The sequence below is a fragment of the Balaenoptera borealis genome (assembly GCF_965194805.1).
Source record: "Balaenoptera borealis genome assembly, chromosome: 8".
Lineage (NCBI taxonomy): Eukaryota > Metazoa > Chordata > Mammalia > Artiodactyla > Balaenopteridae > Balaenoptera > Balaenoptera borealis.
The window spans coordinates 96,485,299-96,513,137 of record NC_138865.1 but is presented as its reverse complement, the minus strand read 5'-3'; the positions used below and the strand labels follow the sequence as shown (position 1 = coordinate 96,513,137).

Sequence of the window (27,839 nt, the reverse complement as noted above, 5' to 3'; positions counted from 1 at the left end):
CAAAGTTGTGATTATACTGCTTATAGCTGGGTAAGGCTGTGACATACAAATGTTATGGGTTAATAATGGGCAACTTTACAGTAGATCTGCAGATCCACAGAACTTGAGAGCTAAAGAGGACCTTGGGGACCTTCTAGTCAAACCATCTTTTTATACAGATTATAAAGCTGAGGCTTGGAGAGAAGAAATGGCTTGCCAAGGACGCAGAGAGTAGAACTGGGATTCATTCCAGAGTCCTGACATTTAGTCAACATGGTTATTCTAAATCATTACCCAGTCAGTTCTACTGTAGCACATCTAGATGGATTCAATGGGCTGTGATCAAAGTAAGGCTGAGTTTTACCGAAGTTCTCATTTTCATTTAAACTGACTTGATTTTTGTCAATTCATTTGTCGAATGAGGGCTTAAAGGGTGGGCTGGATTAATAAAGTATGGGAGCTTTCAGCAGGGGCCAGTAGGACAGTCATTGCTGACATTCATTTGCTGGGAAGGAGTATTATTGAGAGTTCTGAGCCTTGAGGGGAAATGCTTTCCTTCATAGTGGAATATGGCCTCCAAAGATTGGAGGAAAAAAGCTCATTTAACCAGAATCCAATTTAGGAAAGCATATGTCACCAACCAGAGAACTAACCAACCAACCAGCCAACCAGGAAATAAAGGAAATGGCACAGGGTGACTGGAATCTTTAATTGAGCAAGGGCTGGAAAGTTGGGGAGTCTTGAGTCCAAATCAGGAAGAGAGTTGCAGGCAAAAGAGTTGGCCAGAGGGTCCCCAAAGGCAAGTTGCTTCTGCACATAAACCTGTGGTGATAGCCATATTTTAAAGCTCTTTCATGCGCTTCATTTTTGATTTCTAATAATTTCAGAATCTTCTTGATGGAAGCAATTTTATGTGTTTGCGAAACTCAGTTTTCTAATTTACCGATGCAGGATATCTTTCAACTCTTACTAGCCTGAAAAATTAGATTTACACACAGGAGTATTAGTGATGTTTAAGTCTATCATGATAAAAAATCACAGAGCAGGAGGAGCAAATTTTAAACAACCCTAGACAAGTGTTTTGAAGTCCACCCAAGATGAAGACTCTTTAACTATAGACCTTGCACAAGAAGGGAATCAGGATTACTTAGTTTAGTTAATTGCCTTAAGGTAAGTAAGGCATTTTTACCTCTTACCCTATGTTTTTTTTAAAATTTGGGAGTGATATCAAATATATTAGATGATTGATTCAGTAACCAAGAAGTCTCAAGTCTGAAGCTGTGAACAGAGAAGTTAATTAACACAAAGACATGAAGCAGTGTGTCCTTTGATCAATGATCAAGGTTCTAATATACTGCATGATTTTACTGTGGAAAGTCAAATTATAGACTAATTAATCCACTTATGACTTGAATAGGAAGTGAACACATATTTATGGAAAAAGAGGGAAAATTTTAGTAATTATAGGCTTAAAAGTTTCTTCTTAGGCAAAAGTCTCAGACAGTTCATGAAAGAGATAGATTGTAAAGCTTAGGGGCCAGAATGGGTCCACTGAGACCTGGTTGTGCTAGACTAACTTCTTTTTCAAAACAGGTTAACAAGGGAAATGCTATAGACATAATGTGTCTGCATTTCAGTTTTTCCGATGTGTCTGTACTTCACTAAAGACTACAGAGTCCTACAGATGGAAGGAATGATAGGCATAATGTCATCCCAAACTTTTCTGATCTTATGAAGATGATGGTAGCTGATGCTACAATTAAACTAAACAATAGATTATCAATGACCACTCTTAGAACTGATTAATGCATGGATGGAAACCTGGCACTCTATATGATGCTTTGCTTGGTAGTTTCCAGTTTAACATTTTATATTAGAAGATTTGTTGAGCAGTATTATACATGGCAATTTGGGGTTGGTATCCAATAAGGTGGTAAGGGAATCAGTATCTGAGATTCCCCAAGTCTGAAACCATGGGGGAAATATTGAAAGAAATGTAATAGGGTTAGATGTAAAGTGCTGGGGAAAATATTGAAGGTAGAAGGTGGGAAGGAAATGGCTGAAATAGCAGACAGCCCAGTGTGATGGCTTATTTTATCAACTTGACTGGGCAATGGGGTGACCACATATTTAGTTAAACATTATTTCTAGGTGTGTCTGTGAAGGAGCTTCTGGTTGAGATTAACATTTAAGTCAGTAGACTGAGCAAAGCAGATTACCTTCCCCAATGAGGGTGGGCCGCATCCAATTCATTAAAGGACTGAATAGAATAAAAAGCTGAGTAAGAAAGAATTCTCCCCCTCTGCTTGGCTGTCTTTGAGCTGGGACATCAGTCTTCTGCCTTCAGACTCGGATTCAGACTGAAACTTAGACCAATGGCTCTCCTGTTTCTCAGGCCTTTGAATTTACACTAGAACTATGCCATCAGCTCTCTCCCTCCACCTTGACTAATACAGGTCCCTCCTTCACACACACACAAAAAAACAGGTGGAGAGGTGGAGGATGCTAAACTTTGTATAAGTCAAGAGAGCCAATGACTAGAGCACATCTTTGGTCTAGAACAAGCAAGGCAATATCTTACTTATTACTCTGCTCTGATCAGATTATAGAGTATCATGTTCAGTCCTGGTAATCCCAATATAGGAGGAAAAAGGTCAAGCAGGAGGAAGTCCAGAAGGAAACAACCAAGGCAGATGATGCATCCAAAGTCATGCCAGTAAAAAAATAGTCCAAAGAACTGAGGGTGTTCTTTCAGGGAAAACATTTCAGGGAAGGATATAACAGCTGACTTCAAATTCTCAAACTACTATCAGCAAGAAAATGAATGATACTCCTTCAGTGTGATTCCAGGGAGCAGTGCCATAGAATGAACATTTTAAGGAGAAAGAATTTAGCCCAATCTAAGGAATCACTTTCTAAAGATGGACTAGACTGAAATGAGAGTATAAGCTTTCTTCATGGAATCCATGTGACATTAAGTGCTGGGTAGCTTGGGTTTCCTGGTAAGAGTAAGATTGGCATCAGTTATCTTGAAGATGCTTTTCAATGCTTTTTTAATCTATGAAATTGCTTTTCGTAGGGAAAGTGATGGTTAGTCAAGCAAATAGTATAATGTGATATAATACTTATACTATTTAATAGAAGACACTTTTCAAAGGACTTAATTCATTTATAAGCAAACTGTTAACATCCACTTTCTGAAGTAGGTTCCCTATGAAACTTTCTGTGTTAATACTTTTTAGTTACTTTAGTTTAAATGCCTGTGTCTTTTTGAAAGTAACATAAAGGATTAAAAAAATATTGTAACACAGATTTTTCACTAATTCAAGCATTTTTTAGAAATTAGCCTGAATGAATCACACTGTTCTGAACATGTGAATGACAGGTACTAGAGAAAAAGTAATAATAAAAACAGCAGCTTAGCTTGGTTGAAAGTGCTTACCATGTGCTGGTTATGGTTTTAAGCATGCATTCATTCATTGACATGAATTTACTCTCTTAATCTTCATAGCAACTACATGAAGTAGCTACAATTATTATTTCCATTTCTACAGATAAAGAAACTAAGCCATAGGGAGGTTAAACAATTTGTCCCAGGATAGACTGTTTTTTAAAAAAAATTAATTTTATTGAAGTATAGTTGATTTACAATGTTGTGTTAGTTTCTGGTGTACAGCAAAGTGACTAAGCTTTATATATATACATGTATTCTTTTTTAATATTCTTTCCCATTATGGTTTATTACAGGATATTGAATATCATTTGCTGTGCTATACAGTAGGACCTTGTTGTTTATCCATTCTACGTGCAATAGTTTGCATCTGCTAATCCCAAACTCCCAGTCCATCCCTCCCCCACCCTCCTTTCCCCTTGGCAACTGCAAGTCTGTTCTCAATGCCTGTGAGTCTGTTTCTGTTTTGTAGATATGTTCACTTGTGTCATATTTTAGATTCCACATATAAGTGATATCATATGATATTTATCTTTCCCTTTCTGACTTACTTCACTTAGTATGATAATCTCTAGTTGCATTCATGTTGCTGCAAATGGCATTATTTCATTCTTTTTTATAGCTGAATAGTATTCCATTGTATATATCAGGATGTATTGTTAATCAGAAGCAAAGCTAGAATTCTTCTTTTCTTTTTCTCAAAGCTAGAATTCTGACTCCAGAGTCTACATTCTCATTACCACAATATTTCTTTTTAGGAAATTTTCGATTTTACAGAGTTCCATGTAAAAGTAAACCTTGGAATCTCTGCATGTGTTCCTTGGACACCCTACACATGGGCAGCCTCATAAAAAGTATCAACTGCGATGGTAGACAAATGGTTTCATTGCTTGAGCTCACACTTCCATTGAGACAGGTATGCAGTTCGAACATCTCTATGATCTGGTAATTAGTTGATGTTTCATTCTAAGTAATCTCCGAAGAATATTGCCTTTGCAGGCTGTAACTTGAACTTTTTGGGTGCTTTGCTGCTAATATTGTACCGATTAGAACTCATCTGAGCTGCATCTGTCTTGTGAAATTTGACTTCATTAGACCTGAACTCAGATCCTAACTCTGTTTCTTACAGGGTGTATGGATTGGGGCAAATTAACTATACCAGGTGACAGCTTCCAACTTGTGAAATGGATACCTACTTTGCAGAGTTTTGGTGAAGAATCAATGAGATGTTATGTATAAACTTCCTTGTAAAGATGTGACACATAAAATAAGTATTCTAGAAGTGGGACTTCTTTTTTTTTATTTGATAAATGCTATATGTTCTACTTAAAATTTTTTTGATACTGCTGGTTGAGGGAAAAGTTTCTCCTTGTAATCTGAGTTTCTGTTTGGAGATAAGAATCACATTGAGAATGGCTTCCAAATAGTTCCTCAAGTTTAAATAGGCTCCTGTGTGCCTCCAGTGGGGAGTTAGTTGCATTCCAATGCCATGTGTAACTGGGGATTTTTCATGCTTCGCACAAACATTACAGTGCATCTTAAATTTCCCCCATTATAGGTATTAATGATATGATTGTGTTTTAGACCTGGTCATGTGAAATACACTTTCCATGAGGTGCCCAGTCTTTCCATAAACATATTGGACACCTATTATGTTCTTGCCTCAGAGTAATATGAGTAATATGCTTATGGAGTAGGCAAAAGCTCTAGAATACAATGTAAAAAAAGATTACATTACAAAGTGCTTTGCAAACATGGAGAATAAATAAGGGCAGAAGAAGGGAAATCCTTCTACCCACAACAAACTCAAGTATTGTGTGTGGGTTCATGACATAGATGTATATATTTGTCAAAATTCATCAAATGATACACCTAAGATTTGTACGTGTCACTGTATAGAAATTTTACCTTATTTCCAATGCTTTCTTATGTATTCTTCATCTCATTGAGTTCTTTAGCTCCAAAGTTTCTGTTTGGTTCTTTTGCAGAGTTTCAATCTCTTTGGTAAAGTATTCCTTCTGTTAATTAATTTTATCCCTGGGCTCATGATACCGTCTTTCTGAGGTTTCTTGTAGCTTGTTGAGTTTCTTCATGACAGCTATTTTGAATGCTCTATAAGTTTTAGCAATATGCCATGACTGAAAGTTTGGTTTCTGGAGAAATGTCATTCTCTTTTCCAAAAACACTAATTCATAAAGATATATGCAGCCCTATGTTCATCACAACATTTTTTAAAACATTTTCAAAAGTTAATAAACTCTATTTTTATGGAAGTTTTATATTAACAGCAAAATTGAGCAGAAAGTGCAAAGATTCCCATTTACCCATATGTGCCCAGCCTCCCCCATTACCAACATCCCTTACCAGAGTGGTACATTTGCTACAGTCCATGAGCCTACAGCGACACATCATTATCACCCAGAGGCCATAGTTTAATATATTAGAGTTCATTCTTGGTATTTTACATACCATGGGTTTGGACAAATCATCACAGCATGATTTACGATAGCCAAGATATAGAAATAATCTAAGTGCCCATCAGTGCATGAATGGATAAAGAAGATGTGATGTGTATGTATACACACACATACACACACACACACAATAAAATACTACTCAGCAGTATATAAAGAGAAATCTTGCCATTTGTAACAACATGGATGGACCTTGAGGGTATTATGCTAAGTGAAATAAGATGGAGAAGACAAATGCTGTATGATTTCACTCATGTGGAATATAAGAAAACAACCAAACAAAGTCAATGAACAAACCAAACCAAAACAAACATGTAGATACAGAGAACAGAGTAGTGGTTACCAGAGGGGTTGGGGGTGGAGGGAGTCAACTATATGATGATGGATGGAAACTAAACTTTTGGTGGTAAGCACACTATAGTGTATACAGAATTAGAAATATAATGTTGTGTACAAGATGCTTATATAATTTTATAAACCAATGTTACTTCAAAAAATTTAATTAACTAAAAAATTTGACCTTAAAAAAAAAAGAGAAAACACTGAATTTTAAGCTTCTCTTTCTTCATCAATGAAACCAAAACCTGGAGCCATATTTGTAAAGCATAATGCCTGTAGATAGCATTGTTCTGTTAGGGACAGCAATCCTTCAAAACAGGAACATTTCTCCAAAACAAAGAGGTCATATACTTAATATATAAAAAGCTCACGCAACTCACTAATAAGAAACCACTGAAACTTCAATAGAGAAATGGGAAAAAAAATAAGTGAACTTAAAAATTTTAAAAGAACTATACATAGCCAGTAAGTATGAAATAATTTTCAAACTCATTTCTAAAAAAATGATAAAGTAATCTCTCCTGAGGACTTACAAGGTTTATATGCATAATCTCAATTAATATAGATGATTAATAAACTTGCTGAACAAACTCAACCTCACCAGTATTTTAAAAAGGACAATTAAAATAATAACTTACAGCTTTTTCTAACAAAATAATGAAGTTTAAAAAAGTATAACAATGCTGGGTAGAGTGTGACTGAATAATCACTCTCAAATATTTCCAGTGAGATATAATTTGTTACCACTTTTTGGAAAGTGTTTTTGCCATATGGATTAAGAGTTTAAAAAGGAACTATACTCTTAGAATTAGTAATTCCACTGTGGGATCTTTTATAGGAAATAGTCAAAAGTATACAAAAGTGCAACTATAAAAATGTTCATGCCAGACTTCCCTGGTGGTGCAGTGGTTAAGATTCCGCACTTCCACTGCAGGAGGCATGGGTTCGATCCCTGCTTGGGGAAGTTCTGCATGCCGCTTGGTGTGGCCAAAAAAAAAAAAAAGTTCATTCCAACATTCTTTATAATTTCAGTAAAACTGAAAACAATCTGAACGTCTACTATAAAAGGTTGGTAAATGGCTTATTGGAGTGTACTCACGTATTGGAGTAATGGAGTCCTATCCATTTTATTTCCTGGGGTCCCTAATTGTCATCCGATCACTGATCAAGGTACCCGAGGGGTCCAAAGAGAGGGGAACTTTTCATCTTCTCGTTCTGCCCTGGAGAGTAAGGAAACAATTAAGGCCAGATTTACAGGTTGTCTTCTAAGCTTTTGTGCATTTCTGAGGGACAGAAAAGTCTTACAGGGAGAAAGGCTGATGGTTAGGCAGGCATGTTTTCATGTATTTCCTTTATCAATCCCTTTCTCCTTCTTTTCCTCGTTCTGTCATCCTTTCCCTTGTCACTTCCTCTCCCATCTTTCTCCTTACCAGGTTCTCCGGGCACTGAATGAATCCTAGGACCTAGGAGAGGGCACCTGGCCTATGTCTGTATGAGGAAAGCATGTGGGTTATTGCAAATGTTGGGACCCCTTCCCTGTGCTCCTCCAGGCCCCCGTACACAGTCTTGTCATTCTGTATTGTACTACCTGCTTACTTGTCTGCTTTTCCCACTAATTCCTTGAGGACAGGAATGTTGCCTTATTCATCTTGGTGACCCTAGATTTCATATATGAAATTAAATATGTTAATTTCATATATTAAATTGAGAGATTATATAAAATAGTGGTTTAGTTCTGTATTCAGACTGCCTGGGTTTTCATCTTGACTTTGCCATTTCTTAGTTGTCTGACTTTGATACCACACTTATCTGTATCTCAGTTTCTTTATTTGTAAAATGGGATTCATCAAAGCTTCCAGACTTACGAAGTTACTGTATTAAATGCATTAATACATGTAAAGTTCTCAGGACAATGGCTAGAAGATTGTAAATCCTCAGTAAACGTTGGCTGTTACTAATATTCACATTTCATAGCAATTATTCTTTTTATAGAAAAATTGCTCTGTTGAGATAAGCATAGCCTTCCTGGTCAATGAGTTCTAATCACCAGATAATCAGTAAGTTTGCCTTGGGGACACAGAAATGCACATTATTTATCACTTGGAGTTCATTCCAAGTGTTTGCCACAATGTCTGGTAAATAGTATGTGCTCATTACATGTTTAATGAGTAGATAAAAATATGGATCGGTTGTAGATATAAAAAGGGGAAAAATTTGTAGCTGCTGTAACAAACATAGTACCTCGTTTTTGGTGTCTCAATGACTATGGAAGTTCTCTGGTTTGAAATTGGACATATCCCATCTTTTAGGGGGAGGCCACATGGCTTAATGGGAAGAGCCAAGGGGATGGAGTCAAGTGATTTGGCTCTAAACTGGGCTGTGCCACTTAGTAGCTGTGTGACTTCAGACAAGTCACCTAACTGCTTTGGTCCTCTGTGTTCTCCTTTGTAAGATAAGGTTAACATTCCGCACCTCTTGGAGCTGTTATTTTATTGCTGCTATTGTTGTCTCATTTTGTTTTTTGTTTTTTGTTTTGTGTGCACAGTCTTTATTTCAAAGATTTGTTAAAATACCATTGGTTTATTCCTCAGGGCAAGCGCAATGTCCATGCTCTGCAGAAACTTAGGAACTGTTACAGAACTTTACAGAAAAGAGGACAACACTTTAGCTGAAACCTGCCTGCTGACCATGGAACTAAATAAATATGATCAGGTATGTAGATCACTTACTATAGTGTATTATAGTTATTCTTATTTCAGACTATTTTATGTTGGTTCACAGGCTCAGTGGTGAGGCTCCTGAAATCTAGTTTTCTGTCTGATAAACAGTGAAGATTGGTGGTCATGAAGCTCTCAGAGGTGAAACGTAACCAAGAACAGGGAGGTTACTCAAATCAGGCCAGTTATTGAATATCAACATGGAAAGAAAATTTGTTACATATGGACTTAACGGAAAGTACGCACTAATTTACGTCAAGCTGATCCACGAAGCTGCTCCTGAGAGTATGTCTGGAATTGTCTGTGTGATGCATTATATCAGAGATTGTATTCTGATTATATTCCTTTAATTCAATCAAAGGGGTTGCCTTGGGCTGACCTATAGTCGATTGTGACATCAAATCATTGTCGGAGCTAATACACAGAATACAAATGGGGTTTTGTCTTTTGACTTAAGAAGCAAAAACATTTTATTGAGAATACCTGCAACAAGGTTGTTATCTAGAATTGTTTGGCTATTTGGAGGGTCCAGGGTTGTCTAGACGGGATTCCGATTTGCAGTTTTTGCTTTCATCAAATACTTCTGTAAGCACTCACTGTGTGCCAGGCGATGTGTGAGGTGCTAGGGACCCAAAGATGAACAAAATACAGTCATATTCTGGCTTGAAGGAGCTCACTCTCATGGAGGAGAAAAACATTAATTTTTAAAAATGTAGTTTTTTCCATGTTCTAGCAGAGATGTGTGGAAAGTGCTATAAGGCACAGAATTACGAGCAATTATTCATCCCGGAGCATTACAGAGAAGGTGGGACTTTGGGTGGCTCTTGAAGGACAAGTGGGGGCTGACCAGAGAAATAAGAGAGGGGTGTCATTCCTGAGAGAGAAAAGAGCACTGGCTGAAGTAGCATGGAGTGGAGACGTGGTCAGAGCCCAGAGAACATGGCGGAGCGGTGAGAGAAGGGTGAGGTTGTTTTCCCCAAGAAAGGCCTTCCTCTTAGGAATTGATAAGAGGCCAGACAAGAAATTCAGGCACAGCTTTACTGGGGCCCCAGTGCAGAAGGGAGGGAGCGAAAACAAGTAACAGGTTCCCTTGCTCTCTCCCTGAGGGTGGGGTGAGCTGGTTCCTTATATAGGGTGAGGGTGGGGGTGTGTCCAGGGGTTGGGCTGAGGGAGGGGGAGCTTAGATGGTTTGCCCACCCCTTGGTGGTGGTGTTGAGTGCAGTGGGCATGTGCAGTACCCTGCTTTTGTCCCCGACACCCTGTTTTTGCTCCTGGCTCTTCAGAAGTGGCAGTTGAGTTTCTGGTAATTTTGTGTCTTGTCAATAATTTGCCCCAAATGCCCATGCATGCAGTTATTTTTAGTCCCCCATAGTTTCTATGTATTTTGTTACTCAAGGAAACATTTGTCCAGGTGCAAGCAGTGCAGCAAAGGGTCCCAGGTCCCAGTTCCCAGCCTGTCTCAAGGTCACACTGTTGAAGACCTCAACAGGTGACTTTTTGGAAAGTTAAGAAATAGGACTCTAAAATGACGTAAGTAATCAAAGTCTTGCTTACTGCAAAATCTAAAAAAATACTACAAAATTGCCTGGAGTGAAATGGTAAAGTTCTGTTTTTCCTCCCCTGCCAGGCTCCAAATCCCACTCCCAGAGAGAACCATGATTGACAATATTTTTTATGAATGCATCCGTAGATTTTCTATGCATCTATGACCCATATGGGTGCAGTATGTGTGCATTCAAAAACACATTTTTCCAAAAATGGAATCAACATTTATGTACAATTTGCTTTATTGTCCATGTAAAATTAGATTTTTAGGCATCATTCCACATCAGTCCATATATTTCTGTCTTATTATTTTGAATGGCTGTATGGTAGTCCATCATCTAGGGGGGCTGCAACTCTGGAAATTTCCACTGACTTCCTTAGATGTCAAGTAAAGGTAGTAAGATAATATTGATAATCATTCAAAATATACTTTTGGGTTAAAACCATCCTGCTAGTGGGAGGGGTAATTGTCCTCCCAGGTTTCCTAGAGTTACTCATCTCCACAGAAGTACCATGCTGTTTGGTTTGAACTGGAGTTCTCAGCATTTTTCTGTTCCTAGGATTGTTGCAGAGGAGTTGGTGCTGAGAGCTAGATGTTGAAGCATCCTCATAGGTTCATCAGGCAGGAAAGCTTAACTCTGCTCTGAGCTGAATGCTGCTGGGCTGGATTCAGGTGGGTGGGTGACTGTTTTCTCATTTTAATCTGTTAGTCAACACACAAGTTTTGAATACTTGTGCCCAGTATCAAGCAGCAGGGAAAACATGATTCCTGCCTTTGAATAACTTATTATCTGGTTAGAGAAACAAGACTCATGAAGCAGTTAGTATGATCCATTAAGCAGTATGTAAGTGGTGTTGAATTATGTCCTACAGAAAAGGGCTGTAGCCACCGCTAAGAAGGATGAGATGAGTGTGGGCTAGGGTAATCAGGGAGGTCTCTCTGGGTTGGGTGAGATGTGAATGGACCTAGGAGGATGAGTAGGACTCCAATAAACAGCATACGGAAGAGGGACTTTCCAGTCAAACCCAGTGCACTGTCATACCCATGCAGTTGATTGATAGGAATATTCAATCCAGTTGTTTGATTAAATAAAAGGAAAGTTCTAAATTTTCTGTCTGTAGTCTTCAGACACCAAAGCATCCTACAATTCTCCTTTGCTCATGAGTCACAAATTTCTCCTGGTGAATAAAGAAAATAATAGTCACTTCCTATCATGAAGATAAATTGTACAGCTTTGGTACTGCTGATGGTTATGCCTCGTCCCTCCTATTTTCAGGCACGTCATCACTCTTATTACCTGGGTTGCTGGAGAACTTTGATTCACTGCTGGTTCTAAAACCAGGGCAAGATGTTATGTTTGATTTTCAGATGTTTTGACAATAATCAGAAGATAGCCCAAGATTTATGAAAGAAGAACTGTCTAAAATGGATAGGATGCTGTCATGAACTCTGGTCCATTGAAAAACCATGGTGTTGGTGACTTCAGAAAAGCCTTTGAGTCCAACTTTACTCCAAGTATTTTCTCAGTGTTGTATTCCCAGGGGATACCTCAATCTTCCGTAGGTTTCCGTAGATGTGTGTTTTAGAGATTTCTCTCTTAACCCAGGTTGTGGGAAACCAATGGAGGTTTTTAAATCTAAGTGGACAAAGGTTCTGAGAGAATGAAGACTATCCTGGGAGTTAGAAGACCTGGTTTATATCCTTCATCTGCCATTTAATTTACCTTATGATCTTGGGCAAGTTACTTCACTCACTTGGAGGGATTAACTTTGTGAAAATAAGAAATGTTGTTCAATTAGGCAGAATGCTGCATCTTTCTCTAAAACCCTCTCAAAAACACAAGGTTGAACTAGCTCAGGTGTTCTTATCATAGGGAATTGTGGATGAACGTGAGGTCAGTCCTGAACCTCTTCAGTTTTATGCAAAATTTGGTGTACATGTGTATATTTCTGGAGAGAGACTCTATAGCTTTCATTAGATTTCGAGAGAAGTTCATGACTCCCCCAAAGTTAATCACTTCTGGATGATAGAAATTCTAAAGGCTTTCTAAGTTTGCAAATGTTATCCTTCTTTGATTTTCTATCTTTGTAGTAAGACTTATAGAGTAAATATTTTAACAGGGAGAAGGACTGGCAGAAATCCCTTTAAATCACACTTTCTTCACTTTAATCTGAGGCTACTTTCATATCATGGAGGAATATATTTTACTAGAGAATTCTATGCATACCAAAGTCTTATAATTTTTGTTCTGTTAACCTTGGAGTTGTTTATATGCCAACAATGTTTTTTATTGCATTATTAACACTGGCTACTCTAAATGACTCTGGGGAGAAAACATTGCTCTTTTGACCCAAGAGTCTTCCCCAGGGTTCTCTGTGATCTATCCCTGAATTAAGAAGTTAGGTATTCCAGGGGAAAAATTTATTCACTATCTTACTTTACTTTCCTGACAAAATGTCTTTTCTGAGTTGTTTACTCTTATTTCCTCAGTGTTTACATTTTTAGATGGTCACTATAAGGCTGTGCATTTGAACAAAGATTCTGTGTCTTCCATAGAAGCAGAATGAAGTCATTGTTCAATGTTACCCAACGTCTCCTATATAAAAACCTCTCTTGTATAAATATAGTCAATAAGATCCTTGGGGAAAAAGTCTTTGAAAAATGAATTTGTAATCTTTCTATTAAAAAGTGACATATGCAATTTATTTCCCTTTTTGATTTATCTGCCAGCACTCTCAGAGCTCGTCCATGCTCAAGTGTAATTTGCAAGAGTTTACTCATTATAGGTATTTGCATGCCTCTATCTTCCTATATTCACTCCACTATTATAATTTACAATTTTTGTGGATTATAAAATAATAAGTTTTCATTGAAAAAGAATGTACAGAAGAAAGTAAGAATCATGAGTACTCTCATCATTAGGAAAAACACGTGTTAACTTTCTGGCTTCCAGTGTTTCTTTTATGCATAGATACCCTTTACATAATGCTGCAAATTGTATACATACTGTTATATAAACTCCCTTTTTATTATATTAATATTTATAATATTAATATACTATGAGCATTTTCCGTTCCTATTTTCTTTTTTTTTTAATTAATTAATTAATTAAAAAAAATTTTTTTTTTACCATCTTTATTGGGGTCTAATTGCTTTACAATGGTGTCTTATAAGTGAATCAGTTATATGTATACATATAACCCCATATCCCCTCCCTCTTGCATCTCCCTCCCACCCTCCCTATCCCACCCCTCTAGGTGGTCACAAAGCATCGAGCTGATCTCCCTGTGCTATGTGGCTGCTTCCCACTAGCTATCTATTTTACATTTGGTAGTGTATATATGTCCATGCCACTCTCGCACTTCGTCCCAACTTACCCTTCCCCCTCCCCATGTCCTCAAGTCCATTCTCTATGTCTGCGTCTTTATTCCTGTCCTGCCCCTAGGTTCTTCAGAACCATTTTTTTTTTAGATTCCATATATATGTGTTAGCATACGGTATTTGTTTTTCTCTTTCTGACTTACTTCACTCTGTATGACAGATTCTAGTTCCATCCACCTCACTACAAATAACTCAATTTTGTTTCTTTTTATGGCTGAGTAATATTCCATTGTATATATGTGCCACATCTTTTTTTTTTTTTAATTTATTTTTATTTATTTATTTTTATTTTATGGCTGTGTTGGGTCTTCGTTTCTGTGCAAGGGCTTTCTCTAGTTGCGGCAAGTGGGGGCCGCTCTTCATCGCAGTGCGCGGGCCTCTCACTATCCTGGCCTCTCTTGTTGCGGAGCACAGCCTCCAGATGCGCAGACTCAGTAATTGTGGCTCACGGGCCTAGTTGCTCCACGGCATGTGGGATCTTCCCAGACCAGGGCTCGAACCCGTGTCCCCTGCATTGGCAGGCAGATTCTCAACCACTGCGCCACCAGGGAAGCCCCCTATTTTCTTTAAGAGCATGAGTTTTGATGATAGTTTGATATTCTATAATAAAGATCTACTATTATTTTAAATAATTCTAAGGTTGACATCTTTATGCATAAATGTTTGTTCTCCTTTTTATTTACTTAGACTAAATATCCAGAAGTGGAATTACTAAACTTATTTTAAAGATTTTCATTAATATTGAAATTTTTCTTTCCATTAATGTTGCAGCAACTTACACTTCACACCAGCAGTGTTTGAGGGTAGCTGTTCCCTCACACCATTGTCAACATTGAGTAGGAATTTTTTCGATTATAAGAAAAATTATAATTCATCGATTATTAATTCATCTAATAGAAAAAAAGAGATATATGATTGTTTGAGCTTATGTGTCTCTGATTTTAGTATGATTTGATATTTTAAAACATTTTATCAACTATTTGGAGGTTTCTATATGTGTGAATTGTCTATTGTTGTCCTTTGTCTATTTTTCTGTTGAGGTATTGGCTTTTTTCCTCATTGTTTGGCAAAAGTTCTTTATATATTAAGAATCGTATCCTTTTGCCATCTGTCTTGCATATGTTTCTCCCATTTGTCAGTTGCTCGTCCACTGCTGTGAGAGGCATATAGTGCAGGGAGTACAAATAAAGACACCAGAGCTGAACTCTCTGGGTTCACAGCACAACTCAGAAATTACTTAATATCTCTGTTCATCTCTTTCCTGTCTCTAAATTGGGATAATAGTGCTATCTCCCTGATATGTCAATACTTGGAGTGGTGCCTGGCATATAATGTGCACTCAGTTAACACTAACTAGTTTTATCAATTACAAATTTATTTTCAAATACTGTGTTTTATATTGTACTGATTTCATAGTTGTCTTTTATCTTTTTTTGGGGGGGTGGAGGGATGAGGAGGGTGGGAGAATCAAAGGAAGGAAAAAAATGCTTGAGTCAGTTCCATTAGCACTTTGTGACAGTTTTGTAAAGAACAAACGATACTTCTCCAATTCCAGGTTTGATTTCCAACCAAAATAAATGAAGGTGCATAGAAAAAGGTAACTCGATAGACTTGGAATGTGCTGGTCATCAAACACATAGGCTTTTGCATCGGTTTAATTGTTTTGTTTTAAATGACAGATGATGTTCCAGTGACCTTTTCCTGTGAGGATCTCAGGACGTCCCACAGGTCTTTAATTTAAGCCTCATCTTTTCCATCCAGGAAATAATGCAAGTAGGGCTCTCTTGCTAAAGGGGAAGAAAATGACAGGTTTATTCATGAAGGAGCTGCCAGTTAGACATCTACCCCAGAAGGACATAGAATAATTTGGCTTGAGACCGGAGACCCCACCAGCTGAAAATAAAACAAATTATGTTCCAAATCTGATTTTGAAATGAGAAGAGCCTCCAGTTTGAAAATAATCACATCCTCTGTATCTTCATCCTCCAAATGAGCACTTTCTTCCATTTTAGTTAGTCAGTGTGCAATGTTCCTTTTATTTCTGTTCTCCAAGTCTTGACATCACTAAAAATAAATGACTCAATTACACTTGTGCATAGGCAGCTGGAAAACTACCAAAATCTTCCCCAGCTCTAAACTGTGTAAACAGAGACACCAGAGGGGGGACAGAGAGAAAAAGGAAACAAAAGTGAAGAGTGCAAGAGAATTTTAAAAATAAAAAGTTACACAAAAGAAGGTCCCAGGGAAGAGCGTGGAGTGTTTATTCCACGTCTTGGTTCCCGGTGGCACGCTGCAGTCTATAAACCTCTGGATCCAGGAAGCAAACCAGGTGGAAAAAAAGGATCAAGAAATTTTATAAACACCTTGCAAATCAATGTGTCCAGCCAATACACATTCCAGCGCTCATCCTGGGAAAATGTTGGCAGTTGCCTCTGGTCTGATGCCTCAGGATCTTGGGGGCCTCATCTAGAACTTGAGGACTAATGGGAAAAATGGAAACAGAATCCCAGCTGCCCAGCCAGCCCCAAAATACAACCACAAACCCCCATCAGTTTCCAAAGACTGGTCTTTTGTGGTGGCTCTTAGCTCAGAAGGCACAATTACAAAAATGAAATGTTCCAAACGTCCTGTACACCCACAACATTCTTTCTTTTATTTACAGTCTTGGGTGGAAGAATATACTTTGTCTCCTAGTGTCATTTTGCCAGGAAAGAAAAGCAGGTTTGGCCAGCACAAAACCTGGTCGTCTTTATTCCTTCCTTCGTGTAACTCTGGAGAGGAAGGGAAAGGTCAGATCAGCTGTGTGGCTCGGCTGCGTCACCCTGTTGTCGAGCTGCGCGTTATCTACATGCTTCCAGGGGAGAACCTCGCTGGAGATGAAAGTAGGTCACCAGGCGGTGAAAGGGGCAGGAGACTTGACCGAGGATAATGAGATGCGAGAGCTGGGTTAAACCCGGGCCCTAGAGTCCTGGGTGCTTCCTCTACACAAAGTTGGCCAGAAAGGAAAAGGCGAGGGTTTCTCCGTGACCTCTCTCTCCTTCTCCTGTTGTCTCTGCCCCTGCTGTGCTCTCGTTGCAATCAGTAAATGAAGTGTCTGTGGGAGCCAAGGAATCTGTGAAGGGACCCGCACGGGCAGTGGCAAAGAGCTTTCCTCTTTTTCCACACAAAGACAGGCCAAAGGGGAATGGTTTAAATTGCTTCCAGCAGGATTTAGGTTCTGCAGGAGGAAAATCTCTCTGAGTATGGTGAGCTTCTGGAATGCATTACTAAGGGAAGCAATGGAATCCACTTCAGAGATCTCCGAGGACGCCGTGGAATGCTAATCTTTCCTTAATGGCTAATATTTTGGTGTAATCAGAGGCGGAGGCATGGATGAGCTTTTAAGTCCCTTTCACTCCTGAGATTTGAGTGTACGCTGGCAGTAGGATGAAATATCAGTCGTCCTGTGACATCTTTAGTACCCACACCCAGCTTCATTTAGATCACCTGAGGCCCTTTGGGCATCTCCCCTACCGCCCCTTCCCCCTCCACCACCACCACTGGTGATTAGGTTTGGGACCTTAGTGTATAGATCTGGTGGTGTCGGGGCGGGGGAGGGGTGATGGGGAAGAAAAGAATCACGTTGAAAACAACAGGAGTAAAAGGACCAGAGAGGGAGTTGGAGCCAAATTTCTAGGAAGTGCTGAAATTTGAGTGAGGGAAATGATGATAATCTATCAGATATGACAAGGGGTAAGAACCATGACAGAACTGGAAAGCGGAGCCAAGGCTCCCAGGCTGGGTAGAAGGAAGATGAAAAGGGAGGATGTTAAGGGCAGGATTCTTACTTATGGGACCTTTGTGACTCCCAGGCTCACCACAGGTGTGTCAAAGGAGTTGAGGAGGAAGTAAATGAATGAATGATAAAATGCACTAAAAATTGGATATTAACAATAGTTAACAACCAGAAATTTACAAATGAATCTACGAATGGCTTCAAAGAGATCTTTATAATAATAAGATAATTATATCACTGGTAGTCCCTTTTAATTTCTTGGGCGAAAGCTAGTGGGTGGAGAATCGGGATGAACTTGTATTTGCTCTCGGAGGTGCTTCACGTGGGTAAATGAGGGCCACGGGTTTGAGAGTTAAGGCCTGGCTCTCAGCGAAGATCCCATAGATGGGTCTGACTGGCAAGGTCATCGCTGAGGAGTAGACAACCGGGTGAGTCGGTCAGGCCCCTTGGAGGTCCAGAGCTTAGTATTAAGATATGCTCATTGGTGCATCTTCATTATGAGAATATTTGCCTGTGCAGAGAGTCAGTACCTTTTTTGCTTTACTTTTTTCCTCCAGAGCAATTTTGTCATGTAAGGGTGCTCATTTCTACCGATTACTTCGGTAGAAACAACCTGTATGTTTACATGATGGAGTATGGGCTAGCCAACAGCCTGCTTTTCAGTTTGTGAGGTTTTTAAAAATTTTATTTTATTTATTTATTTTTGGCTGCACTGGGTCTTCGTCGCTGTGCGCGGGCTTTCTCTAGTTGCGGCGAGCGGGGGCTACTCTTTGCTGCAGTGTGCGGGCTTCTCATTGCGGTGGCTTCTCTTGTTGCAGAGCACGGGCTTCAGTAGTTGTGGCTCGTGGACTCTAGAGCGCAAGCTCAGTAGTTGTGGCGCACGGGCTTAGTTGCTCTGTGGTATGTGGGATATTCCCGGACCAGGGCTCGAACCCATGTCCCCTGAATTGGCAGGAGGATTCTTAACCATTGTGCCACCAGGGAAGCCTCAGTTGTGAGTTTTGAAAAATACTTTGCCCTTCCTTTATTATTATTTTAAAATTAAATTAAGTTGTTTTAATTGAAGTATAGTTGATTTACAGTATATTGGTTTCACGTGTACAACATAGTGATTCAATATTTTTATAGCTTATACTCCATTTAAAATTATTATGAGATATTGACTATGTTCCCTTATACTGTATATTACATCTTTGTATCCTATTTATTTTGTACCTAGTAGTTTATACCTCTTAATCCCCTCCCCCTATTGTGCCCTTCCCCCCTTCCTCTCTCCACTTCCAGTTTGCGAGGTTTTTTTTTTTAACATCTTTATTGGAGTATGATTGCTTTACATTGTTGTGTTAGTTGCTGCTGTATAACAAAGTGAATCAGCTATACATACACATATATCCCCATATCTCCTCCCTCTTGCGCCTCCATCCCTCCCAACCTCCCTATCCCACCCCTCTAGGTGGTCACAAAGCACCAAGCTGATCTCCCTGTGCTATGTGGCTGCTTCCCACTAGCTCTCTATTTTACATTTGGTAGTGTATATATGTCCATGCCACTCTCTCACTTCGTCCCAGCTTACCCTTCCCCTTCCCCACGTCCTCAAGTCCATTCTCTACGTCTGCATCTTTATTCCTGTCCCGCCCCTAGGTTCTTCAGAACCATTTTTTTTTAGATTCTATATATATGTGTTAACATACGGTATTTGTTTTTCTCTTTCTGACTTACTTCACTCTGTATGACAGTCTCTAGGTCCATCCACCTCACTACAAGTAACTCAATTTCGTTTCTTTTTATGGCTGAGTAATATTCCATTGTATATATGTGCCACATCTTCTTTATCCATTCATCTGTTGATGGACACTTAGGTTGCGCCCATGTCCTGGCTATTATAAATAGAGCTGCAATGAACATTGTGGTACATGACTCTTTGAATTATGGTTTTCTCAGGGTATATGCCCAGTAGTGGGATTGCTGGGTCGTATGGTAGTTCTACTTTTAGTTTTTTGAGGAACCTCCATACTGTTCTCCATCGTGGCTGTATCAATTGACATTCCCACCAACAGTCAGTTTGCGAGTTTTTGAGCTAACAAGCAAAGAGAAGTGGTTAGCCTTCCTTTCCCTTGTATTTCACAGTGACATTCATGCAAAATTGTCTTTGTACCATGAACTAGGCTGTGGAAAAGGGAGTTGAGGATGAATAAGACGGGGTTCCTGCCATCACAGCAATCCATTCAGGAATAGCTATTCACTTGCATCAAGGCTTGTGTGTGGTGGAAGCCAGGCAGAGAGGACAGAGGGAATGAAGTCACCGGTGATGAGCAGCATGACTCCTGGTGTCACATTTTGTTTGACTAAGACACTGATTTAATGAGAGAATGTAATCAATGGAGGTGAGTAGAAGGCACAACCCTTGGAGAGAGTTGGTTAATACTATCCCATTTGCCTTCCTTCCCCACAGGCAGACTTTTAACTGGAATACTTGAAGCCCCATCGTTCTCTAAGATGAAGAACGAGGAGCGTAAAACCAGTCTTCAACCACAGCAGCTCTAAGGCACCAGGTAGGTATTTAAGCTTGGGTTTCTTTCCTTGATGCCTGTCATCAGAATGGCTTTAAGGCAAGAGGCTCTGCGATTTTCCTGCTCCTCGGGAATGGGTGGAGTGACATTATGGTTGAACAGCAGGGATGATGTTAATGACCCTGGGCTGGGAGTTGTTGAACTGGTGGTAATTGTCTGAATCCTGCCACTGACATTTCTAGGAAGGAATTTTGGCCCTGATGAGTTTGGCTGCAAAATGGTGGTAAGATAACCTTCCCTTCCCCCTTCCCATTTTCAGCTCCTCTGGGGAAGAGGAAAACCCCAGACACCAGCTTTCTGGTAACATGAGAAGCTTCCCATAACCATGTACTATAAATTATAATAAGCACGACCCTTCTCTTTCTCTTCCTCTTTGTTTCGCTCCCTGAGCAATATTGTAAGAGTCTACACAATCTCATAAGGGACTTGGCTGGTGATCAGTTGAGAGACTGTTCCTTTGGCAGCAGCTCCAGGCGACTAGACTAGACTAATGTATTCCTTTTTGCTTAGTTTTTACAAAATCGCCTTATGGTTCTATGCAGCTGAGCGGCTGGAAGAAGAAAGCCAAGCGCAGAGAAAGTTAAGGCACACACTGGCAAAGCCACTCAGCTAGTATTATTTCACCCGCGTTAAGTCACGGGGCCGGACACGTGCAGCAGAGCTGCCGTCCCCTCGGGATGTGGCCTCTGGGCAGTCAGTGAGGTCCGAGGTCTCTGGTTGACCCAGAGGCAGCTGGGGCTGTGATGAGTCTCTCCGGAGATAAAGTGTTCTGGGCTGACTTTGTTTTCTGTGTGGCACATCCCCCCTCTGACTCCACCTTTGGTCTTTCGGGATCTGGCTGTGTTGGGACTGGAGGATACACTTTGCACAAACACCCCTGGAAACAAAGACCACCCACCAGTTTGCCCAAGTGAAGCTATTTGTAAGGCCATTTTTGCCTCTCTTGGAGTCATAAGAAATGAATTTTCTTAATTCCAACACTAGCCACCCATGTGATCGAGGGCACGTTGTAAGATTTTTGCTCCCAAATCTCTTATTTATAACAGGATGGGGGAGGCAAATGATATCTCATTTCCCTTGTTGCTCACTTAGAAAGAGCCTATGAAACCAAGTCTTATTTTCTGGAAGATGCATTACAAACAGATGAAAACATTTTCCCCACCTCCTGAAAAACAAATAAATACATAGAGTCTTATCAAAACTTAATTGAGGTTTCTAATCATGATTTTAAATTTTGTTTTGTAGAAAGTGAAATAAATTCAGACCAAATGTATCTCACATGAAAGAAGTCAAGCTTAGTAAACTGCGGTGAGATGGGGCAGCCTGGATGAGTTTTGCTCTGAGGCTGGACCACATCCACAGATGCTGCAAGACAGTTCAGTCCAGCATAAAAGCAAGGCCCACAGCATATGCATGTCTGGCTCTAATGGCCTCTCAAAGGCTTCTTTGCTTGCCCCATGTACTAGATAGTTCATTAAGAGGACAGCTTCCGTGCATGTCCACAGTTTTAGCTCTCAAGCACTTACTCTGAATTGTTCAGTGATGCCATTTTGTTGTGGACCCATCCTGCTACTAACCTTGGTACTTATTCTCTTGTTTCTGTACTTGCTTCACCCTTTGAACTTGATGGTGAGTATTATGGTCCCAGCTGAACTTCCTTCTGTAAGACTTATTTCACCCAGATACTCTGCTTTAAGCCTCCTTGGTTGAACCTGGCCTTGGTCTCTCCCCATGTGAGCTCTGCCACCATGGGCATGACACTCACCAGTTTTAGCTGACTTCCTCGTGCAGCTCCTGAACATGGTCATAGATAATAGGTGAAAGAAGTACAAACGGTTAGAATCAAGGGTCTCAGAAGATTTTAACAGGGTTTCTGATGGATCAGCTGAGAACACAGAGCAGGTGATACTCCAGATTCAAGGTGTATAATGGGAATCAAGGATGGATAGCAGGGACCCAGCTACTGGACTAGAGTTCAGAGTTTGGGCTCTAGTTCCCAATGGTTATGATGGTGAGGGTTCAAACAGGATCAAGGTTCTCATGGCTCCAGGGATCCTGCAGGTCTATAATAGTGACACCTATTAGAAAACCTTAACACATCAGCGTTTTCACTTACCGGACCATAATTGTTATGTTCCAGGTAAGGAATTCTAGCCACGGCGAGGTATTCTGCAGACAGTCTGCAATCTCTGAAGAAATGCAATGGTGACCGTTAGTCTGTTGCTTGGTACCTACTGGGGCTCTGCTCCTTTTACCTTGCCTTTCACTGCAGGTGGCAAGTCTATCTCACCTGGTCCAAATAAAAGCCTAACTCACCCGGTCCATTTTAAACCAGGTCTTAGAAGTTGTGATATTTTCAGGCTTTCTGGACCAGGTCACCTCCATGCAGTCAAGGTTTCCTCTTGTGAAACAGCCAATAGAAGGGTTGTCACTGAGGGGAGTGAGTTGAGCTATAGGTGAGAGAGTAGGACAGCATAGTGGCATGGGGGCGAGGGGGGAGGAGTCTAGTGCATGAGCCAGGAATGAGTTGGGGAGATGGCACTTGCTGGGGACTCAGTAAGTACTTGGGAATGAATACAAGAGGAAACCATTCTTTCCAGTTTTTCCCAGACTCAGGATGAAGGATTAAGGCTAACGATTCAAAGTGACATACCCAGTTGTGGCTGAACTATCCACAGAGGTGACTCAGCGCTGAGTCCTATGAGAGGCTACTTTGCATCTCTAACCCCAGTTCTGGTTGGTCTTTCGGGGCAGGTTGAGTTGTGGGGAGGAAGAGGTGTGAGGAGGCAGAGTTGCATGCTGGGTAGTGCTTTGCAGGGCAATGTTTTTCACAGCCAACCTGTTTCTGGCAAGAGGTATTACTTTCTAGGCAAGTGTCTATTTGCTATGTTGATCTAATACAACATTCACTTCTGAAACAGTTGTGCTCATTTTGCCAATTTTCCAAACTTAAGATGGGAATAGAGTTAATAAAGTAATGGAGGCATTTTGGATGGTGAAGCGCTGCTTAAAAAAAGGCCACATGTGTATAATTTTCCACTTGCTTCCTAAATTCCTATGCCTGGAAGGAGCCTTAGAAATCACAACCTCTTGTTTACAAACAAGAAAACTTAGGTCAGGAGAAGGAGAGGATTTGTTCAAGGTTACATGGTTATTAAGGGAAAAGGCAGGATCAGAGTCCAAGACCTCAGACTTTCAGAAAGTGCTGTTTTAACCCTATTCCAATCTTTTAATTCATGAATGGATGCCATTGAGGGATTTTTAGAGACGGCTTTAGCATCAGGGAGCAATCAGCTTTGCTCCAGCACAGACCATGGCTTTGTCTCGGTAGACAACTACAGCCATGTAGAATCGTGGTCTTTTTTTTTTTTAGGGGAGTTTCAAAAGGTTTGACGAAGCAGTGGGAAGCTTTATTTCACCTTATATTATATATATATAATATGTATCTTATCTTATAAGTGGATGGTTCATCTTATATCATCTATTTTATGCTATGATATTATTTATCATAATAAGCTGATTCATTCACAAAGTGCATTCCACAAGTACTTGTGAATGACGATCAGCACCATTTTAGGTACCAGAGGGTTTAATGGTGATGAATAAGGCATCCTCAATCCTTGTTCTTATGGAGCCTTCAGCCTAGTAAAGGATCTGGAAAGCTATTTTTAAAGTCCCACTTCATTGTTCCTATCCAAAGTCCCCTGTAGACTATATCCTTGTCCAGCTCCCTGCCGTGACATTCTATCAGATAAAACACACTTCAGAAGAGTGAAACACTTTCCCCAAATTTAACCCTTGGTCAAATATTTCTTGGAGAAGCAGCTCTACTAATTCAGAAAGCAAAGCGAGAGGAGTTTGAAAAGCCTTAAATGTCAGGAAAGTATGGAAACTGCTCACAGCAGGAAAGTGACTTGTTCAAGACCTCAAATATTGGTAAAGCCAGGAAGAGAACCAGATTCCTAGGCTCTTATTTTGTTACTCTTTTACAAGAATGAAATCTTCTAAAAATTCAAAAACATTCCTAAAAACTTGAGTCATTCCTTTATACAAAAGGAAAATCTACTGAAAGGACCACATCATTTGCCCCCAATGAGTCTACTTGTTTCCTGCTCTCACCCTAGGACTTGGCAAACTGCCTTGTACAAAGTAGGCACTCAATACGCTTGTTACAAATGAACGAATGAATGACTGTTATGGACATTAATGTGAAGTATTAACTTACATTGATTATTCATAGACACGTATGAAGCACAGTTTGGAAATTCACCCATGATGCCCCTAGAAGAGCTTTGTGTAGGACTTTTGAAAATTCTGTTACATTCCACAGGAAAGGGAAATGAAGACTATTTCTATGTAGTTTCTCTCTCCATAGGTGAAATTGAAAATGGGTTTTGATGTAGAGTGTCAGGCGGGTCTCCAAGATATTATAAGATCACCTTCAAACTGACTTTTACTTTCTGAAGAGAGGGTAGGAGTAGTAACGTCTTCTTTTAAACACTGGTCAGTCTGGGAGAAACAGAAGGACATTTGAAGGGAATGGAGAAATATAGAAAAAAGGAGAACTATGTTAGTATATTACTATCTACAAAACATTTAAACAACCACTGCCTCATATGATACTTAAAAGCAATTCTGTAGATGCTATTATTATTCCCATTTTACAGATGAAGACACTGAGGCATAAGAGTCTAAGCTAGGAAATGTCAGGGCCTGCACTCAAAGCGAACTCTCCTGACTTTAAGGCTGGTGCTTTTTCAAGCATCTCACCCTTCTTTGTACACGTGGCAATATCACGGCCACCTGCACGCGTACAGGCTTTCATCCGTGAATCACGACATGGGAGATTTTGTGGTGAATCTGTCTTAAAAATGATGGATGCTGTACATTGGTGCACATTCCCTATTTTAGTTGACAGCATCACCTTGTGGATGAAAATACATCTGGTGTGTGTTTTTGTTTGTAAATATATGTATACTCTGTCGATTAGGGATAATGAGCCAAGCTATTATGCTGTCAATCAGAAGTGTTTCGGTGTTGAAACTTCTTTTCCAGCGTTTATTTTTTAGTAATCAACTATTAAAGAGGGAACAAATAATAATATTTAACTGATGAGTGAAGAGAATGAAGGCTGGTTTGTTTCTGGCCATCTTGGTTAAAACTTACTGCTGTTTTGCCTGCTTCATTAATTTTTTTTTTTTTGAAAAGTGAGAATTAGAATTTATAGTATTTGTGGCAAGAACTAGAAGAGCAAAGTAAAATAATAGCATCTTAGCAGACTCTCACTGTTTAAAACAAAAGAATGATAGGGCCTCAAGTCCAAAAATCTTGAAGTTCTGCCATTTCAACTTTGGGTGATTTTAAAACTTTCTTAGCCCCAGTTTCTTTATCTCTAACATAGGGAAAATAATGTCAAGCTTGTGGAATTGTCATGAAATGCCTGGTAACCTGGGTCCATATTTTGAAGATTATAAGCGAGTCCCTGCATTCAAGGGCAAGGAATGAAAACTCTAAGACATCTACCCAGTGCAGACAGAATCCCCAGCACCCAAGCAAAAATGTAGACACATTTTAGCAGGACTCTTGGATAGTTTGGGTTCTTTTGCTGCTGCAGTTTTTGGTTGACAAATGGGCTCATAAAAATATTTTTATTATCAACAGTGAGAAATGACAAATACCCTGATTATTTTCCCCAAAGGTTTCTCAAATGAGAACAGAAAACTAACAACCCAACTTCTCGGTAGCAAAGTAAGGGCAGCTTATTCCAATGAATAGATTATTAATAATTATAATAGATCATAATTAATTACTAAATTTAATAATTTGAGAATGATTAATTTGAATGGTTATTTGGTAGAGAATTTAGCAATCTCCATTCCATTACATGTGATGTCTTGATGAAATGTTTCCTTCAGAAGTTTCATTGGAACAAAGTTTTGTTTTTTAAAAAAAATGTTTTTCCCCTTTTCTTGTAAGAGAACGCCTTATTGGGCAATCCATGCACAGCGGGAATGGATTATAAATAATGGCTCCTGGTCGTAGAGTCTGAAAGAAGCCGGCCTCCTTAGCTGTACACCACACCAGCCTCTCCGCAGACTGCCAACCTCCCTCCCTGCATCCCCGCATCCCCCATCCCCTCCGTCCCCCCCCCCCCCCCCCCCCGCCACATCCGCCCCCAGCCCAGCCCTCATGCTGAAGGTCTTCAGGGCAAACTTTCCGTTTGAATTTCCCGGCTTTTTGTCAGTTTCTGTCAGAGCCCTCGCCACCTTCTCCCACTGCCTGCAGGGCTTTGTTTTCCCTTCCCCTGCATTTGCTCCCTGTTAGCCCGTGTCCCGTGCCGGCGCATTTACAGTAGGCAGAGCGCTGCTGACAGATGGTGGGGGGCTGGGAGTGGGGCTGCCTTGGCGCCGGGCCAAGGGATGTGCCTCCCGCCGGAATGCGCAGCCCAGAAGCTCCTCCTTGAAGCCTCGTCCGTTTGGTTTGGTTCTGTGGGCGTGTTTGTGTGTGCCCGTGCCCACGTGGCATGTTTTGTTGTGGTGGTGGCGGCGGTTGTGGCTGTTTTTGTTGTTGTTTGGGCCAATGACAACAGAAGCCTCGCTGGCTGGCTGCTGCTTTCCACTCTTGGCAGTTTCCAGACTCCCAGGCAGGAAATTCTCCTAACGTTTGCAGCTGTGAATTGGCCCATTTTTCTGGAAAGAGGATAAAGAAAAGAGTTCTGTGGGATCTTTTGCTTCTCTCGCACAAGCAGGGACGCGTTGCATACAAACAGGGACCTGGGGGCGGAGGTGGGGGGGGGGAGGGAGAGACTGTGCCCTTGGAGCATGCGCAGTGCTGTTCCCTGCGGCTTGATGTCGGGCTGCCCGGTAGGTGACACTGCCTTGGGTCCTGCTGGGGTTTCGGCAACTTGAACCCATTTGACAGCCAAGAGAGACTCCTTTCCATTCATTCCTTCAACAAATATTTAGAGCTTGCTCTGTGACTGGTGGTTTGCTGGGGGTTGAGGATACACCAGGAAACAAAACAGATAAGGTCTGTAGCTCATGCAACTAACAGCTGGGTAGACAAAGTGCAAGTAAGCAAACACATATCACAATCACACCCTTTTGGCAGTGTTTTCCATGCACCTTAATAGGCTGCCATGGTAGAGAATGATGATTGTAATGATAATGATGATGGTGATGATGATGATGGTGATTCACAGTTTTTAATGAGTGCTTCTCATATGTTAAGCACTGTTCTGAAGGCATTTCTCACTTAAACTTCATAATAACTCTATGGGGTAAATACTATGCAAATGGGCATTTGGGGGTGGTCAGGAAGGCCTCTCTAAGGAGATGAAATCTGAGCTGAGATATGGAGGGGACAAAGGAGTCAGCTGTTTAAGGAGTCAGGGGGAGGGAATAGCAACGACAAAGGTCCTGAGGTAGAGAAGAGCTTAAGTGTATTCAAGTCATTGAGAAAGACCTATGGGATAGGGTGTAGAAGTAAGACGGTGACTGGAGTAGAAATTGAGGAGACTGGGGTGCTGTGGGATAAACTTGGGGAAGTAGTCAGGGCCCTTGTGAGGACTGTGTCATGGAAAGCCATATAAGAATGGGAAGCCGTTG

General features: G+C 40.4%; 1 long non-coding RNA gene across 3 annotated transcripts in view; it reads left to right on the top strand.

Annotated features, from left to right (window-relative positions):
* The window catches only part of LOC309634305, a 138,437-nt gene that overhangs the window by 85,079 nt on the left and 25,519 nt on the right, over positions 1 to 27,839 (top strand). For 2 of the 3 annotated variants that reach the window (XR_014247961.1, XR_014247962.1), the window contains exons 2-3: positions 8,835 to 16,769; positions 20,115 to 20,214. This is a non-coding gene — a long non-coding RNA (uncharacterized lncRNA). The remainder of the gene's footprint in view (positions 1 to 8,834; positions 16,770 to 20,114; positions 20,215 to 27,839) is intronic. The other variant, XR_014247960.1, reaches the window with a different exon arrangement.